Source organism: Heterocephalus glaber, unplaced genomic scaffold (genome assembly GCF_053883595.1).
Source record: "Heterocephalus glaber isolate CG9 unplaced genomic scaffold, H.glaber_assembly_v1.0 deba00001072, whole genome shotgun sequence".
In the NCBI taxonomy this organism is placed as follows: domain Eukaryota; kingdom Metazoa; phylum Chordata; class Mammalia; order Rodentia; family Bathyergidae; genus Heterocephalus; species Heterocephalus glaber.
This window is the reverse complement of record NW_028258189.1, coordinates 109,562-128,441: the sequence shown is the minus strand read 5'-3', so window position 1 is coordinate 128,441 and position 18,880 is coordinate 109,562.

The window sequence follows — 18,880 nt, the reverse complement described above, 5'->3', positions numbered from 1 at the left end:
TTCCTTATTTGTACACTAGATATTCCAAGAGCTGTTTCCTGAGTTTGATCATGGAGTTGTATGAAAGGAAGAAAGATCCCAAGAGGAGGGAAAGGGAGGTGGGGGCCTGTGATATTATAGGAAGGAGAAAAATAGGTGAGATTTAAAAAAAAATATGTATTGACTTCCTGTTGCTGCTATAACAAATTGGGGGTTGGGTTCTAGGCAGGAAACCAACTCTGAGATCAAGCCAATTCAGAGTTTTGATAACTCTGTTCATCCATTGCCACTTAAATCCTGGAAGTAATAACTGTTTACCAGGGTGCCCCAACTTTCCTCTCTTTCATGATTAAAACTAGGCAGTTTAGTGAACTGTACTTAGTGTCTTTTCTTTTTTCTTATTGGGATTTTCACACATTAGTTTTTGTTCTCTTTTGCTTTGCTTTGTAAAATCTGCAAAAACAAAACAAAACAAAACCCACTCTATAGTGTGAACGCTAATTTTTTTTAAAGGTGGAGAGGTTTATTTTGGCTCAGTTTAGTCCAGTTGACCGGGTCCAAGGCAGATCCACTGGGCAGAGGGGTTTGGGGGAGGAAGGCTACTCATGTGATGGTGGCCAGGAAGTAGAGCGAAGCAGGGGAGCCAGGTATTCAACTAATTTTTAAAATATATGTTTTAGGTGAAAGATTAAAGTTATGTGACCTAAATTGATATGATACTGCAGGCAATATTTGTAGTCCATACTCAGGCAAATAGCTCCTGAGGATAAAAAATGGTTCTTGAGCAAGACCTAATTCTGATTGAGAAAGACCTGGCTGGTAGCCTAGACACATTAAGGAATGGTAGTGAAATGTCCATTTCTTGTGTTCGGGAAAGGTAAAAAATTGTGTTAGGAGGCTTCCACCACCACATTGCCTGTGCAGGGTTGTGTAGGGATGAGCCTAGAATATCTACAAAGTGAAGATAAAGACCCAATCCTCGTAGGGTGGTTGGAAAGGTTAAAGAAGATTAGAGGCATCATTACCATAATCTCCTAAAACAAAAATAAGACAGTTGTTGATTTGCTCTTCACTGGAGAAGAATTACCTAATGTTATTATTTTAAATTCACATAAAAACCTTGCCTTTGGTATCAACAACGATCCTAATTGCATTGTATGTTTTACTTCTGATAGCTTAGAGCAGTGCTTTCATCCAGCTGAGGTTGTCGCTCAGCAGTAGACTGCTTTGCTAACCCTCAGCTCCTTACCTAGCACTGGAAAAAAATGCATACCATCAGTCATCAGTCCTTTACATTTTTAAAGACAAATGTAATCATCTTGTTTAATACAGGTACATTATCAATGGCAGGATGGCACCACATTTATCTTAGTGGGGTGCATAGAAATTTCTTATAGTACAAGCTTCAGAAATTGTTCAAGTCCTTCCATGTCTATACTCACTCTTGTTCAAACTTTGGACATGGCCAAATTATTCTGCTTCTGCAAAGCATCTGGAAAGTATTTTTCCATTTGAGGGCCAGCCAGCAACTCATATGCATCATTCAGATGGAATTTAGAAAGCAATGTAGGCCGAGTAACATTCCCTGTCTGGTGCTTGGTTCTTACGTACAAGAACTCAGGATTCAGTGTGTGAGCAGAGGTGTTCTCAAAGGAGGTCATGGGCTGTAATGATAGAAGCAAACCAATTTCTGTGTGTTTATATTAAAGAGATTGACCAACCCCTGATGGTTTATCCCCCACCTTAGTCCTGGACAAACCCAGATAGTTAGACATCCTACCTATTTGAAAGCACATTAAACATTTCCGACTTGAAGGTCTGTGGTCAAAAAAAGATAGGAGGCAAGAAAAGACAAAGAAGGTAGGAGGCATCTGATTCTATTCCAAGCTCCATTGTCTTCAGGGATGACATTTTTAGGCATCAAGGGAATGGTTTATTTTTGCAAGGTTTCAAAATAGAGCATATGTGTACATCATTAAATTTCATGAGTAGGCTGTTTGCATTCCCCAAATTCTCACTTTTTATCAGGTTGACAGGTATGCAAATGGGAAAAAAGACAGAAAAAAACATGTTTCCAGTTGCTGGTGAGTCTTCTTAGCCACCCGAGGGTAGACTAATGGTAAGTTACACGTAGGGAACGAGCTGTCTCCTTGCTGAATGTCAGCCGGTTGAGCAGAATGCTTGCATGAATTTAGGATGCTGCCATGTTAGGCATCCTGATTTGTTTTTTATAGTTTCCATTTCTCCATGAAGAGTTTCCTTAGGCTACTTAATAATGAGCTGCACAGTGACATCTAGTGTAGGAAGTAGAAAAAAATTACAGTCACAACACGTAGTTTAATCACCATTTTGTGCAATTTTCAAAAGAATAGAGTGGATATGGCTGAGAAACAACTTCCTTTCTCTGAACTATCATTCTCTTCTCTTTCTTACTTAACAACCAAGAACATTCTCCTCTATGAGTCATACCAGGGTAAAGGGAAACTGTTTCCTGTAATGCTATAAAGTCTAAGCCTATTATATAGCAGAGACATTTTCTATCCTGGAGTTCTCATTTAAAGGACAAATGTGGGAGAGGTGGAGTGTTGTCATATAAACTCACACATACTGTGGATTTCAGGCAGCGACTCACAGCTGAGCTCCTTCTGGATAGTGGGTTAATCTTTGGATGGTGCTGCTACTTATTACGTGGAGCTGGCCCAAGGAAGGAACACAGCCTGAAGAGAATGAAGAGCTTACACGATGAGATGCAAAAGGAAATGGGGAAGCAGAAAGTAGGAAAGAGAAGTCACAAAGATGAACTTTATTAACCTTATAGTATTCACCCAGGGTCAGTATAACCCGGAATCATTCTGTATCAGTCACTTCCCGCAGTGTGGTTCTGATCATCATAACCCAAACCGTTTAATAAGTGCCCGTGTGGCAAGCGCAGCCTGACTTCCTGTGTTTCCCAGAGTGTGCCGAGTGGATGAGCGGCGGGCTATGGATCCCACTGGCCCATCTGTGGCTCATCTTCTGCTGCTCTGGCATGCGGGGGCCGTTCCCACCGAAGGCTTATTTCCTGTGCATGGGATGCTGATTTTTTTTTTTTTTTTAATTTCATATGCCCAAACTCGATCCATCATTCGGGTCTTAGATAAGGTTATGCTTCAGAGAATTCTTTGTAACCAGTGCCCTAGGTAATGTAGCTGTCATTCTCCACTTTAGCGTGCATTGTTTATTTTAAAAACATATATCTTTATATTGAAACCGTATATGTATGTGTATGTATATGTATATATGACCCTGGGATAGCCCTAAATCAATGAATCTGCCCCTTTTCCTGCAAAGTGAAAAGAATATTAAACAGTTGGGTTATTTTAACTGGGTCTGGTAAAAGATCTAAGCTAGAGAAAACCAGATAATTTCCAAGCAGAATTCAGAAAGATGATGTAGAAAGCAGGGATGGATTAGAAAATAAAATTGCTTCTTATCTCTACATGTGAAAGACTCTCAAAATAAAAGGTGGCCTGGAGATTTAAAGATAAAATCAAGAGTATGAGTTTTGTAAAAACCAGATTCGAATGATGCAAAATAAATAGATCCTCTCAGCTAGACAAAAGCATTTCTAAGGATCATAAAGGCATTGCTATTAACAGTGTTACATTTGCAATTCTGTCGCTTGGTCCATGTACATAAAAGTTTCTTCTCTAGAATGTAAAACTGGGAGTGGAATGACTACTTCGTAGAGTATGCACAACTCAGACCTCATAGATGATAACAAATAGTTTTCCAAATTTCAGCATATGAGGGTTTCCATAGCTCTACACCCCTGCGTACAGATGGTGCTGTTAAAATTCTAAAGGTTTTTATAAATTTTTGGGTGTAAAACGATGTCTTACTGGGAATTTAATCTGCAGGATTTTTTCCAATTACTAATGACATTTCAAAATTTTCTTTTGTTTGTTGGCCATTTGTGTTTTATAATTTGTGAATTGCCTTCTTATGTATGGTATCCATTTTGGTTTTTGTTAATTGGTCTCTGTGCATATTCAATGGCTCAGTGGCATTTAGTACTGACTATCCTACCCCAGTAAGGGAAAGAAAGGAAAGGAAAGAAAAGTAAGAGGAAGAAAAAAGGAAAAGATCCATCCAAGTTTTTTATTAGTTTTCTTTTTTTTTTTGGTACCGGGGATCAAACTCGGGACCTTGTGCTTGCAAGGCAGGCGCTGGAACCACTGCGCTAAATCCCCGGCAAAGTTTTTTATTAGTGTATTATGGCTCTCAGAAACTCTGTCAAAACATTAATTAGAATTACATTGAATCTATAAATCAATTTGGGGAGATTTCACATCTTTACAAATTGAGTTTTCTGGTGAGGATCATGTTGTTTCCATCCCTAAATTTGCATTTTCAATGTGTCTACAATTATCTACAGAGCGTATATAAGGTTTCCTCTATAAATCCATTAATCCATTTGTGATATTCTGACTTTGACATATACTTGATCTTAATGTGTTAGTTTGGTCTTTATATATTATCTTTCATTATATATTCTGATAATATTTTAAAGCTGGGGTATACCTCTTGCCTAGCATGTACAAGGCCCTGGGTTCAACCTCCAGCACCAAAAAAAAAAAGAATAAAAATATTTTAGTTATAATTTTACATCTGTATTGATGTGTGACTTGGATAACACTTTTAAAAGTAGATTTATTGGGCCCGGGATTTAGCTCAGTGGTTTCACCGCCTGCTGCACAAGCACAAGGACCCAATTTCGATCCCCCATACCAAAAAAAAAAAAAGTAGATTCATTGAAGTATAATGTATATACCATTTATCCACTTAATATGTAGAATTCAGTGATTTTTTTAGTGCATTCACAGTTACTCAAGCATTGCATAATTAATTTTATAGCATTTTCATCATCCTACAAAGAAATATTATACTCATTAACAGTCACTCTTGATCCTCCAGCCACAGGAAACCAGTAGTTTGTTTTCTGTCTCTATGGAGTCACCTTTTCTGGATATATAATTGAAATCATGTGGGTGAAAGCATTTTTCCCAAGTTTTGTGTTGTTTTGTTTTGATACTGGGAATCAAACTTGGGACCTTGCGCTTGTGAGGCAGGTGGCCGAAGCACTGAGCTAAGTCCCCGGCTGAATCCATTTTTATTTGTTTCATTATTATTGTTTGCTTTAGATGCCAGCATTATATTAGCTTTTTATAGTTTGCTAGCAGGTTTTCCCTAATTTTATGGTAAGAGATATTATGTAAGATTGAAATATTTATTCTTCGGAGAGAGAAAGCCATCCATATGATTGCTGTGCTGTGTTTCTTTGTGAGCATATTTCTTTTTTACCATTAATGGTTATGGAATCATTCTTATAGTCAGGATAAGGATATCTATTCATCCAATCCACTTCATTAACAGATTTACAGAAGAAAAATAGATTTTTGTTAATAAATGCAGGAAAAAATTAATGTCAATGTAGAATTTTGTTAGAAATACCCTCTAACAGCCAGCAATAGAATAGAATATACTAAAGTTGAAACGTAGCTTTAAAAATATGACAGCAATATGACATACTCAAGAAATTCTCATTTCAAATCAGGAAGGGAAAAGAAAAACTTGCTGTCTTTTCTGCCATACTGGACCCAAAGCAGAAATAAATGGAAAATAAATAAAATCTAAAAATTGGAAACAAGCACTATTATTTGTAAATGAGGTAATTGTGTATAGAAAACACTCAAGGATCTAGGAAAATGTTAGCATGACTAAGACACTTTAGTAGGTTGCCAAAAAATAAGATTAATATATAGAAATTCCATTTCTGTGTACCAACAGTAAAGGTTATTTACCTCATGTACATGGTGTGTCAGTTAGCTTTCATCCTGTGACAGATATCTGAGAAAACAACTGAAAGGAAAGATTTATTTTGGCTCATGGTTTCAGAGGTTTCAGTCCATGGTACACTGGCTCCATTGTGATGGTCTAAACATAATGGCAGCAGGAGCACATGACACAGCAAATATGCTGTCCTTGTGGTGGTCAAGAAGCAGAGAAAGAAGGAAAGAGCCAAAGAGGAGGGACTTAGGACCAGATATGGTCCCCCAGGTTGTGCCCCATGATCTATTTTCTTAACTAGGCACTGCCTCCTTGTTCCCAGCACTTTCAATAATGCCATCATGAAATTATGATCACTTCAGAGGATTAATTCACAAGCAGGAACTAAAATCATGGGACCCTTTTCATTAAAATTTTGGCTTAGGATTTTTAGGGTTCAGTGGTGATGTGCCTTCACATCTGAAAGCACACACAAAAGGTCTTATGGTTTAAGAACTTTCAAAGATAGTTTTTTTGTTTTTTTTTCTTTCCTTAGTTTATTTAATGAGAGGTCAAACAAGTGTATTTGTTATTCTGTACTTTATCCATGGACTTCCTGCTTGTCAAACGTTTATGAAGGGATCCTTCAATGTGGCCCCAACCTGGTCATCTCCTCCAGGTGTGAAGGGCCTGGCTCCAGGCCATCAGGAAGCAACAGTAGCTCTTAGTAGTCCCTACTCCAGCCCTAGTTATCCTTTTCTGTTAATGTCTGAGACTCAATGGTTTCCATTCCTTGATTCTGTGCAGCAATCATCTTAAGTATATTTTCAACAGATCTGGACTAGGCAAGTGATTTGTACCAAAAAATACTTTCTGGAAATACAAGTCCCTTTACTGGTTTAAATTATGCATATTTGCTCTTTTTAACAACTGAAATTTATTTAACTAATATATATTTGATGGTTATATGTTGAACAAATGAAGGGATAGCACAAATATTTAGTTGGAGATAAAATAGTTGTTAATGTCTTAAGTTGTTTGGGATTCTATAAAAAATACATAGATGGGGGTGGGGACTTATAAATAACAGATTTATTGTTCCCAGTTTTGGAGGTTGGATATCTAAAGATATGACATGGAAAGTCCAGTGTCCGGTGAGGGTTACTTCCTGGGTCATAAATGGTGCCTTCTTGCTATGTCTTCACATTGTTGAAGGAGCAAGGGAGATCTCTGGTGTCTCTTTGGTAAGGGCACTAATTCCATGCATGAAGGATGCACCCTCATATCCTAAGTCTCTCCACTTCCTTACACCATCACCTTGAGGGGTAGGCTTCAATACAGATATTTTTTATATTTTAGAATATTTTATTTTTCCATAAAAAATTCCATACTCATTGGCAGTCACTTCCAATTCCCATACTCCCCTCTTCCCCATCATTAAGAACATAGGCCTTTGGGAATGGTACAGATATTCCATTTGTAGCAACCAGTAATGGTAGCTGGATATTTAAATGACACAAGCCACACATATCCTTGCAGCATTATGTAATAAAAGCCTGTCCTATCCAAGCTCTAATGAGAAGCCTAGCCTGGGCCAGTAAGTGTAGTGGTAAGACCCAAGATGGTCTTGGTGAACCCTGCTGAATCGCTTCCCTGGGAGTGTGGGCAGGACCTGATAGTAGTGTACACCCAGAGAATATGAAGAGATTGAAGGGATTTTGACCTCCATCTTGGGAAAAGCTACTCTTGCTGGCTTTGATGAGGTACCCATGACAGGAAGCTCACGGGACAAGAAACCAAGGAAAGCCCACGTGAGTTGAAAGTGACTTCTGGCCAATTGCCAGCAATAAACAGTAACCTCCCATGCTATAACCATGTGAGACTGAATCTCGCCAGCTATCATGTGTGCTTGGAAGAAGATGTCATATGGGATGCCAGCCTTGGCTGATTCCTTGATTGTAGACTGGTGGCTAATCCTGAAAAGACCACTTGTGCACTATGTCCACACTCCTGATCCACAGAAACTGTGGGGCTATGGCTTTTTATTTTAAGCTACTAAAGTTGTAGCTGTAGAGTTATACAGCAATGAAAATTGAATAGTGAGTGATCAGTTATAGAAGTTGTTCAAACAGAGACCTTTAAAGCAGTTGAGAACATTTTTGAGATACAGCATCTGAGTAACTGAATCTAAATGACTGTACTTTTGAGGTGACAGCACTGGCAGTTCTATGTGAAGCCCCTGACCCATAGAGACTCTCACCACTGTGATCTCTATTAGCAATCCACAGAACCACAGGGCCCAAGTGCCAGAGTTAATTTGCCTTATCTGAAGATTCAAACCAGATTAATATAGCAACCATCACTCTCTATTACTCCCTTCATGGGTTATCACTGGTGAATGTGATGAGTTTTAATCTTTGCAAGGCCAGAGAGGGAAATTAATGGGAGCAATTAGGAAAGGTTAAGAGGAGGTGAGTTAATTTGGTTAAGATTGAAGACTGAACATTAAACCAGAAAATCACTCAAGTTCTCTTCCTCTCTCCTCTTTTTCTCACTTGGCAAACATTTACTGAGGTCCCTCTATGAGACAGGCATTAACCATTAACATAGAATAAGACTAGTGTTTTACATAAGTGACGCACAGGACTAATTCATTGATCTATGTCTTAAAAGATCTCAAGTTAAAAAAAAAAAGATCTCACATTCAATCAATGGTGAGAACAGTTATGTAATCAAATAATTAAAACTGGATAAATTCTAGTAAGATAATGTACAAAACTTTCTCTTTCCAAGATGGAGGTGAGAATTGTATGTAATGCAGTCATGGAAATGATATCCCATCTGGTGGCCAGGATTAGGCTGAATGAACCTCTCCACTTTTCTTCCTTCCATGCAAGGATTCAAAAGGGAAAACAATAGAGAAGAAATGTCCACTCATATTTCACTTAGGAAAATTTGATGCATAGTGTTATGGATTGAATTGTGTCTCCTAAAAAATATGTTCAAATCTTAAACCCCACTATCTGTGACCTTATTTAGAAACAGTCTTTGCAGATAGACCCATGCTGAAATGAAGTCCATTCGGGTGGGCCCTGATCCAAGGACTGGTTTACTTAATGGACAGGCGAAGTTGAGAGAGTTTCCATGTGACAGCAGAGGTAGAGTTTGGAGTGATGCAGCTTCAGTCAAAGGGACCCAAAGATGGATGGGCACCTCCAGAAATAGGAAAAGGAAGGAAGGACCCACCTCCACCACTACCACTAGTGCCTCTAGTGTTGCATCTTCATTTTGGATTTCTAGCTTCCTAACTTCCAGAACAGTGAGATAGTGCAGGAGAATGTCCTCCACGAATAAGAAAACTTGGAGCCCACAGAACACTGTTGTTTCCCTGCTGTGTAGGACACACACCACACCCACACATGCTTACACACACACGCACACACATACATACCCCAAAACAAAATGAAGTTCTTCCTGTATTTTCAGCATCTTAATTGTTCTGAAAGATCGTTTCACCCCATAGCAATGAATGTTCAGCTCTCAAGTGCTGGTCTGCTCCTGCAACTGCCATCTTTTGTGCACACTCACACACGTCCTCTTGGAAACACCAGTGACCTTTCTCCCAGTGAGTGGAGGCTCCTTGCCATAGCTCTCTACACCCTAGACCTGGGGGCATCCAGGTCAGTCCCAACTTCTGCATTGCTCCTCTCATTACTTCTGCAATTCCTGCTGCCTCTACCTTCTGAATAGTTCCCAAGAACACTCACTTCTTGCAGCTCCGCTCTTACATCTTTAGGGCATGATATGACCATTTCCTACCTGAACAATGGGCAAAACATCAAAGCAGGATTCTCTATTTGCATTTGGCTTGGTAATTTATATCTCCCTATCAACCAGAAAGATCATTTCAGATTGTGGGGTGGATTATGTTATGGCTCTCCTTTCCTGCTTCTGTCCTTTACCTCCTTACACATCAGCCCCTATCTCTCTTAGGGGAAGACCAGAACAGCCAGTGTTAACTCTAAGGTCCACTTCTGGGCAGGTCTCTAGCCTGGTCCAATGCGACTGTTCCTCTCACTTGGATCTAACAAACTGATGTGCATTTGCTGTCTTCCTGTCTCAGCGACGCCTCATGTCACCCCAGATGTCACTTGCTTAGGGTGACCCTGGGGCCCTTTGTCATAGGCCCTCAGACTCCTGTGCAAATGTCTGGAGCAGCGCTTATCCATGGGTCTTTGCTTTTGAGGCCCCTTGGGTAATGTCTGTCACTTGCACCGGACGTGAGTTCCATGAGGGCAGAGTCCCCGCTCTTTTTCAGCTCACGTTTGCATCTTCAAAGCCAAGAGCAGTTTTTGGGGGATAAGTGAAGAAACGCAATGAAAGGACTCTACTTTGAATACCAATCGGGTGCTCAATTCATGAACTCTACTTACTTTCTAGTGGGATGAGATTCTTAGTTCTTTTGTTGCTCCTTACTCTGGTTCATTTCTTTCTCACAGGGTTAGAATGTAATTAAGCAATGAATAATGCACATTAAAATCTAGATCTTCAGGGTATGCGGGGGGAGACACTTGAAAACTCACACTATGGTAAAACCCATCAATATTCACACCCAGGGAAAGCCACATAGGAAAAGCTTGAATACACTTCAGATAAGAATGAGAAGTGCAAAATTCATTAAAATAGTTTAAAGTCATGAAAGCTTATCCAATGATGTGATCATGGCTCCCAGTACTATGGAATATCATTGTCAATAAAAACAAGGCTGATTATAACTATGTTTCATATTTTGTTCTGCTAGTTCATTATCTATAATGATTCAATTTTCTAAGCATCATTAATATGTATGGAATTGTTATAAAGCTTAAAGCTATATTTGCTTAGATGATAACAAACTACTTCATGTGTAGATTTAATAAAATGTAATGTGCAGTGCCAGAAGTGAATAGTATGGAGTTGAAGGGCAATCAGTGTAGAAAAATAGCGCCTAAGGCTGTGCTGTCCAATATAGTAGCCACTCATATAGCTATGTAAAAATAAATTCAGTGAAATATTCAATCCCTTAGATAAATCAGCCACATTGAAAATGTTCCATTGGCATGTGGCTAGCTGCTACCATACTGGAGGATAGAGATGGAGAATTCTCTAGAAAGTTCTACAGACCATGAGTGTCTAGGGAGTTTTGTGGGCTGTGTCCTCAATGCAAATTGACAATATACATCAGGGGTCCCCAACTGGGCCACACAGCAGGAGGTGAGCCCTGGGCCAGACAGTGCAGCTTCCTCTGTATTCATGGCAACTCCCCACTGCTTGAATTACTGCCTGAGCTCTGTCTCCTTTTAGATCAGCAGTGGCACTAAATTGACATAGGACCGAGAACCCTAATGCATGTGAGGGATCTAGGTTTTGTGCTCCACTTGGTATGAGAATCAAAAGCCTAATGATCTGAACTGGAGCTGAGACAGCGATGCTAGTTCTGGGGAGTGAAATTATTACGTACCACAGACATATATTAATAATAAAAAAAGAAGCTAACCTCACCTTAGGTCTACCAATGTGCCCATCTGTGGTGCCAAGAAGGTTGGTGACCACTGATATGCAGTACTGTACCTGCAGAAGTTTGGTAGAGAAGTTATAGTTTCATAGGGTGCTCATTTTTACCAGAAAGATGAGTTAGCGCCTCCTTACTATACCAAAGTTGAAGCTGAAATAGAGTCAAGATTTGATAGGCATTTGTAGATAAGCTTCCAAACCGACAAAAAAGAATAGATTATCTCACAGGTACAGCTTTCTGGCTTCCCAACCCCACTGAAAACCTTAATGAAAACTCCTCTCCAAGAAATATTGTTGTGCTCAGATGGTGAAGTCCCAAAGACCACCAGGGAGCCGTTTCCAATGCAAGCACACCAGGGTCATTTATTCAAGCTCGAGCAGGGACTCTGAACTGTCACCAATGCAGTGGGTCAAGATTGAGAGCCCCGAATTTTAAATCAGCAGGGTTTTTACTAAAGTTACAGCAAGGTTTGGGGATTTTCCATTTAGCAATCACATGATTGGTTGGCATTTAGCAAGTATGAAGTGTATACTTCTGATTGGCAAGGCCCATTGGGGGTTGAGGGGTGGTTACATATAGGTTTTAGGAGGGAAAAGAGGGACAAAGGTTAGTGGCTGACTGTCAGGTACTGGCAGTCAGTAGACACAATGGCTAATGGCCACGACCATTATGTACTGATGGTCGGCACATTGACAGATTGTTTTACAAATAGGGGTCCCGGAATGGTTATTTCCTGGGCAAACAGATGGTTGAGTGATTAATTTAGGAACTTTGCTTTGTTACAGAGTGTGTCTTTTGTCCCAGAGCATGCACATTTCAACCATTAACAATAGAGGCTAGGGGAATAGTGGCTTTTAGCAAAATGGAGTCACTTTGGTCTCACAATATAAACTTTCAGAGATAGGCACAGCATCGTCAATGAAACAAATTCACGAACACCTAAAAGACCCATCTACGTGCCACTTTAAGAAGCTTTCCAATTCTCAGATTCCATGAAATGAAAATATCTTTGTTCATCCAAAATCTACCTCTGTAAAGGAATTTGGCACAACTCATCATCAGTTCACTGTTAATGGTACAGAATCTTGATACATGTACAACCAATGTGCAAATGCCTTGAAAACACTGTCTTCAACTGAGAATGTTAAAGCAGAGACCATGATGGCAGTGTTGTATTCTAGGAAATCTTTCTTTCATGGATGGTTCTGTGGCAGACTTAAAAGTAAAATCATAAGTTCCTGGAAGAGGAGTGTACGTGAAACAATATTCATGTATGTAGATGTGTTCACTGGTATTGTGGCCATTAATTATAAAACCTGGTTAGTGTAAGACCGAGGGCCTTACCAAACGCTCCAAGGAGCTGACTATAGTGAAGCACACCCAGGGATCCCAGCGGTGCCTCCAGAATGCAAGGCCAAGGGCCTTACCAAATGCTCCAAGGAGCTGAAGTGGAGCACACCCGAGGATCCCAGTGGTGCCTTCAGAATGTAAGACCAAGGCCTTACCAAACGCTCCAAGGAGCTAGCTACAGCAAGGACCACCTGGGAAGGAACACACTGGCCATGTTGGAAAACAGACCTTTATTAGTCTGGCCAGACAGCACTCCCGAAGCAAAATAGCTCAGAGAGGCCCCTGGCTCAGAGTCCGAGGTTGTTTTATAGGGGGTTAAGAGGGGGGTTTAACATGTGGATTCACAGAAAAAAAAAAGAACAAAGGTTAGTGGCTCATTGTCACATGCTGATGTTCAGCAGACATCCTGACTGACAGTTACGACCACCCTGTTTACAGATTGTCCTATAGATACTGGGCCCCGGGGACATTTGGATTTAGGGCAAACAGATGGCTGAGTAACCTCGCCCTATTACTGATTGTCCATTGTCCCGAGGCAAACACACTCCAACCATCAAATTTACAACAGAATCTAGGGGAGTAGTTAACTTTTGAATCACACAGTCCCACATTAGAATTATCTGAATGATTGCATACTCAACTTTAAATCCTTTATCTTTTCTCATTCACACATTCACCAAAGTACTATGTTAAATAATAGCTTCTTTTCCTTTCCTTGAAAGAAAATCATTCTGATTCCCTGTCTGACCTATATTTGAACCTATAAAATATAAGAAATCCAAATCAGGCACTAAGAAAATTCTCCAATGAATAAGTCTTAATATTGTTATGGGCATTTGTTATATATCTAAATCATATTATGTCATCAGAAATCATAACACCATTGTGCTCTGCAATTACGTGCTTCAGTGGCAGCTCGTGTTTACTGTAATTACACCATTTGACTAATTACAGCAGTTATGCCATTTAGTGGCTGAATTCTTAGTTCTGAAGTCCATTGATTGAGTGGACTTTTTCTGTAAGTTTGTAAGGTTTTGTGGATTGAATTTGGTGAATATAGAACTCAAATTTTGTGTTGCTAGGGTTTCTTTTTTAATTTCCAGAGATGATTTTAAAGTTGGAAGATGAATAAGTTGTTCAGATTTTTTATTTATCAGAATGTTCAAAAGAGGGCAAATCACCATTTCTATCACAAGCCTGGGTACTAAAGCCATGTGTGCTATTAGACTAAGGCCAGGTTCTCAGACCAGAGAGCCATGCCTTTATCATTCTCAAGAACCACATGGTTGGATTGAAGTGACATCTTGTTAAATTGCAATAAGAAATTAATTTGGTAACTTAATAAAAATAATCAATTTGGTTTGTCTTTATACAGGGAAGTGAACAAGCGTTAACATATCCTGCAAACAGAGACTGAGCGACACACCAGCACAATCAAATGCCTAGTTCCCTGGGTGACTTGTACTGTCTTCTGAGGAGGTAACAAAACCACTTCAGGCCTGGTCTCATTTCCACAGTGCACAGTTATTGAATAGCCTTTTCTTGTCAGGGAGGCTGGGGAAAGTTAGACTTCCTGAGGAAAATCACATAAAACACACATTCACTATCACAATCCACTTCACTGCCATCCTCCATAAGAAAGGATCCAGGTGGAGTCAGATCTTCAAATCCTCCTTTTTAGTAGCAGTTTCAGTCTGGTGGTCCTCCTGCATGCTAAGCACACAGTACCTTTAAGGTATGCCCCAGCTCCTGGATATGCAATTTGAAAACTATTCTACTGTGGAATATGCACCAAAATCCAGGACTCAATATTCTTCTCTATAATAAGGAAATTTAAAACAGCTACTTCATAGGACTTTTGTGAGGCTGGAGGGAGAGTAAGAAAGGTTTTTGTAAGATATGACATCCAGATATGTGGAGTTTTGCCTCCCTCCCTGTATTTCAAGAGGAAACAATTTATAAAGGAATCTATGCTCTTCCACTAGGAGTCAGAGTTCTTAGGTGGGATGCAATTGACGGCACTGAATATCTGCAGTTCCTTAGGGTATTTCCCTTCCAATTCACTTTCAGATTGAAAGCTATGAAGCAATTACTTTCCTTTTCACAAATTAGAATAACAGGAATTAGATGATCACAGGAAACAGCTTGGAACTTGAAAGCAGATCTTAGGAAAAGTATCAGATATTTACCATTAATCAAAATTTGATAACCCAAGAACAGAATAGGACGTGGTCCCATATCAACATTAGCATCTGGCATTTAGGTTGTGATTTTTTATTTCCAAGTTGAGTCAAATCATCAATTAGTTATGAAGCAACTGAGTATTATAATAAGACCAGGGAAAGGGACAATGTAGGATAATGGAGCACACATATATATCTTCTTTTCATTGGATGGTGGAGTATTAATAATGAATAATAACAATCGACATTAATGGGTCGTCATAAAATAGTCATTATTTTAGTATATTCTGAACAAATCTTATAATGTGTTCCACTTGATTACTCTGTATTACTAATTCAAGAGCACTACAGATTATGAAACCATGACCTACATATATTTATTTGTTTCTTTTGGTTATTCTCTTCCTCTTACGAGTTCATTTGTGGGAGCAGAACTTTTCTGGAGCTGTTGTAAACCTCTGAGATTCCTTGGAGGAGCAATTCAGTGTGCTTTAGAGAGTCATCTTTATACTGCAAATATTCTTTCCTGCCAATTTTACAAAAATAATAATTCCCTCAAGACAATAACAGTTGAAAGACAGCAAAAGTTTCCAAGTGACAATAATGAGTGAAATAGACTACTTATTCTATAAACCACAGAACTGTGATAAAATGAAACAATCACAACAATGAAATAGTACTTCCTTTAATATTTTAAGTGAGAGAGTGCTTTCATTGCCCAGAATGTCATTTTAACATCATTTATGCAGTAATATCGAGAGACTGAATTTTGCTTTGTATATGTCTAGAACAAACTTCAGTCGGAGCCATTAGTTCGTAGGACACCCGCATTGGTGGCTTTGCCTTTTCTAGATGTGGGTCAGTGTCTGCCTGCACACTTCCTCTGGCATGTCACCAGGCTGTGTTTAGCTGGGAGCCTTCTGGTTGAGAGCTTATTTCATTAAAGTCCTTAAAAATGTCTCCCAGAGCAGGACCTTATTCCAGATATGGCTTGTGTGGTATGGAACGGCATTGCTTTTCTTTCAGCCCATCCACACTTTCCCATTCTATCAGCCCAAATTTGCATCATGTGCTTGTGCCTCACCACATTAGGTTTGGGGGATGCTTGTAATCACCCCAAAAGTATAGCTTCCTTCTTTGTTTTGCATAAAAGTGACAATATATCTGTACATATAAACCACTCTTTGTTTGGAGCACAATGAGGATGAGTCATTTTGATCTACAAAGTTGGGTCATTTTTCTGTCTCAGTAAAATTTTTATTGTTTCTTGAATTTAGGCACATTAAATTGCAGGTGTTAAATACAGCCAACACACAGTTTAATTCCCAGTTTGTTCATTTGTAGCTAGTCATGGGTAATGATTAAGTAATCATCCTTCCTTTTTCACTTAAAAAACAGGAATAAATTCAGTTTGTATTTTAAAGCATTGTTGCATTAAAGTTGATAATGAATGTAAAGTATTTGCCACAATGCATAAAACATTATAGTCATTTAATAAATATTATAATTGCTTCTTTTTCCATTTTTCTGGTGGCTTCCTAGAGAAAATCAACTTCTTTACAACCCATCTCTCTGTCCTCTGTGTTTCCCACAGACTTTTTATTTCCTTGTTCTGTGTCTCTGAATTCATAAAGCATCTCTTGTTTGTTTGGTACTTCATTGATTTAGGTGTTCTCTCTGCATTTTTTATCTTTTCTTACCCAGTGCAGGCTTTAATTCTGCTTTTGTAGTTTTGACTTCTTTGAAAGCAATATGGCCTGTATCATCAAGTTTATTTTTTTCATCTAGGCTGGTGTTTCCATTTCCTTCTGTTAGGTTTTTCATTCCCACTTGTTCTCTCCTAGGGGACTTCCTGCCACTCTGTCACTGGATTCCCATAACAAATGCAACTTCTTGTTTTTCCTAGTTCCTGGGATAAATACTTTTGCCTCTTGAAGGTGTTTTTTTTTTCCTTAAAGTTTAAAAGCGCTGTGTTAAATTTCTCTTTTCTCATTTCTGAAGAAGTAATCCATCTATCTTTGGTATTTATCCACAGAACAAAAGAATGGAATAACATCACTGCCCTGTTGTTTCAAGACCTATACCTAGGGACATCACATTTTCCCTGAACAAGCCCGAGTCGAGATTGTCAGTTTTGCCATCTATGCACAATTTCTATTGCCATGACTTAATTTTGCCAAAGTAACACAAAAGCAGCCATAGATACTACCTGAACTAATGAGCTGGCTCTTTGTTTACACAAACAGGTGGGAGGTCAGATGTGGCCACTGGGTCATAGTCAATCACTGCTGGTCCAGACTGCCCACATGCTGAGGATAAGGAATGTACCTGTTTGTTCATGGCTATGTACATAACACCCAGGGCAGGGCTTGCTTCATCTTAGCAACTCAGACGCTGTTTATTATGCAGCTGAATAGTAGTTATTAAGAGGATCTGGAAGAGAATGTATGCTTTCCCTTGCCCGATTCCCATCATCGCACACAATGTCATCTGCTGAACCTGCTCAGGTATTGGTCTCTTTCTCTTCGTGGTTAACTTTTACCATAGTATGCTAGTTAGTCCAAATGTATCAGCTTGATTAGACCATGGTAACCAACTGTTTGCTCAAACTCTGTTATAGATATTATTGTGGGGATATATTTTAGATATGATTGCATATAAATGATAAACTAAGTAAATCAGATCACCCTCCAGTGGATGGTATCCATCCATCCAGTTAAAGGTCTAATAAGCACAGACAGGCTTCCCACAGAAGGAGCTCTGCAGCACCATGGAAATTCTGCCTGGGCTTCCAGCCTTCAGACTCAAGATGGCAACATCCAATCTTTCTTGAACCCCAGCTTGCCCTACAGATTTTCAACCTGCCAGCCCCTGCAATTGGATGAGACAGTTCTTTAAAATAAATCAATCTCTATCGTAACTCTGTCTATGTATCATCTACCTATCCATCTACCAATCTACCTACCTATCTACCTACCTATCATCTATCCATCTATCTATATCTGATACTGGTTCTTTCTCTGGGGAACTTTATTACTGATATAATATCTGAAAAAATATGGTCCTTGCCTGCCCTGTCATGATCCCTGATGCTCCTTGCCCCTTTCAGTCAATGAGGTCTACAACAAATGGGGGTCTGTGCCAGATGTGCACTCTGAGTCACCATTTTCCCTGCCCCATTTATTGGCTTCCAAAGTTCTGGGTCCCTTTGAAGGTGGAATGCAGCTCTGGGCTATGAAGCACCAAGGGAGAGAAGGGAACCCTTCTTCAGGACAGGACCATAATGTGCCAGAGGACAGGGTTGCTGTATCCAATCTTTCCTTCTTTATGGAGTCATAGAAGGGGCTAGGCTTTCCTCTGTTTGTTGTTTCTGGGACTCCCAGGAAAGTACTCACAGCTCAACTTGGAGAATCAGCCCAACACATCCCACAGTCCTTCAGCCTCAGCAACATGCCTGAAGTGCAGGTCAGATCAGTGGCACTTCATGGTCCAAGTCATCTACAACTCAGGAGAGAGGGCTGGTAGTGGCTTGGGCATCAGTTGTAGGCCATGGCTGCAAGCCAGCTTTCAGCAGTGAGGCTTGAGACCCAATGATTACTAAATACTGCCTCTGTGGAAAATATATTCTTTTACTCTCACTGAAAAAACCAATTCCTTCAAAGAATCCTAAAGAGAAACTGGTCCCCCTAACTCTCATGGGGGCCTTCTACAGTGTTGGGAGATAAGGTATCTACTCTGTCCTCTGGGACCTTGTGAATACTCTGTCTGGTTTCTTTCCATCTTTTTTTTTTTTTTTTAAAAGCAGTACTTGCCCTGGTCTTTGCACATGCATTCTAATTTGAATGCTCCATGAGTTCAGGAGGTTGCCTAGGACACCCTTGTATTTACCATGATAGTGCCCACTACAGGACCTGCCTTTGGGGGATAACTAGGTAAGCAACTGCTGAGTGATGGTGGATGGTTCTGTTAGGGTCTTTCTAGTCACACAGAATTATGGACATGGTGA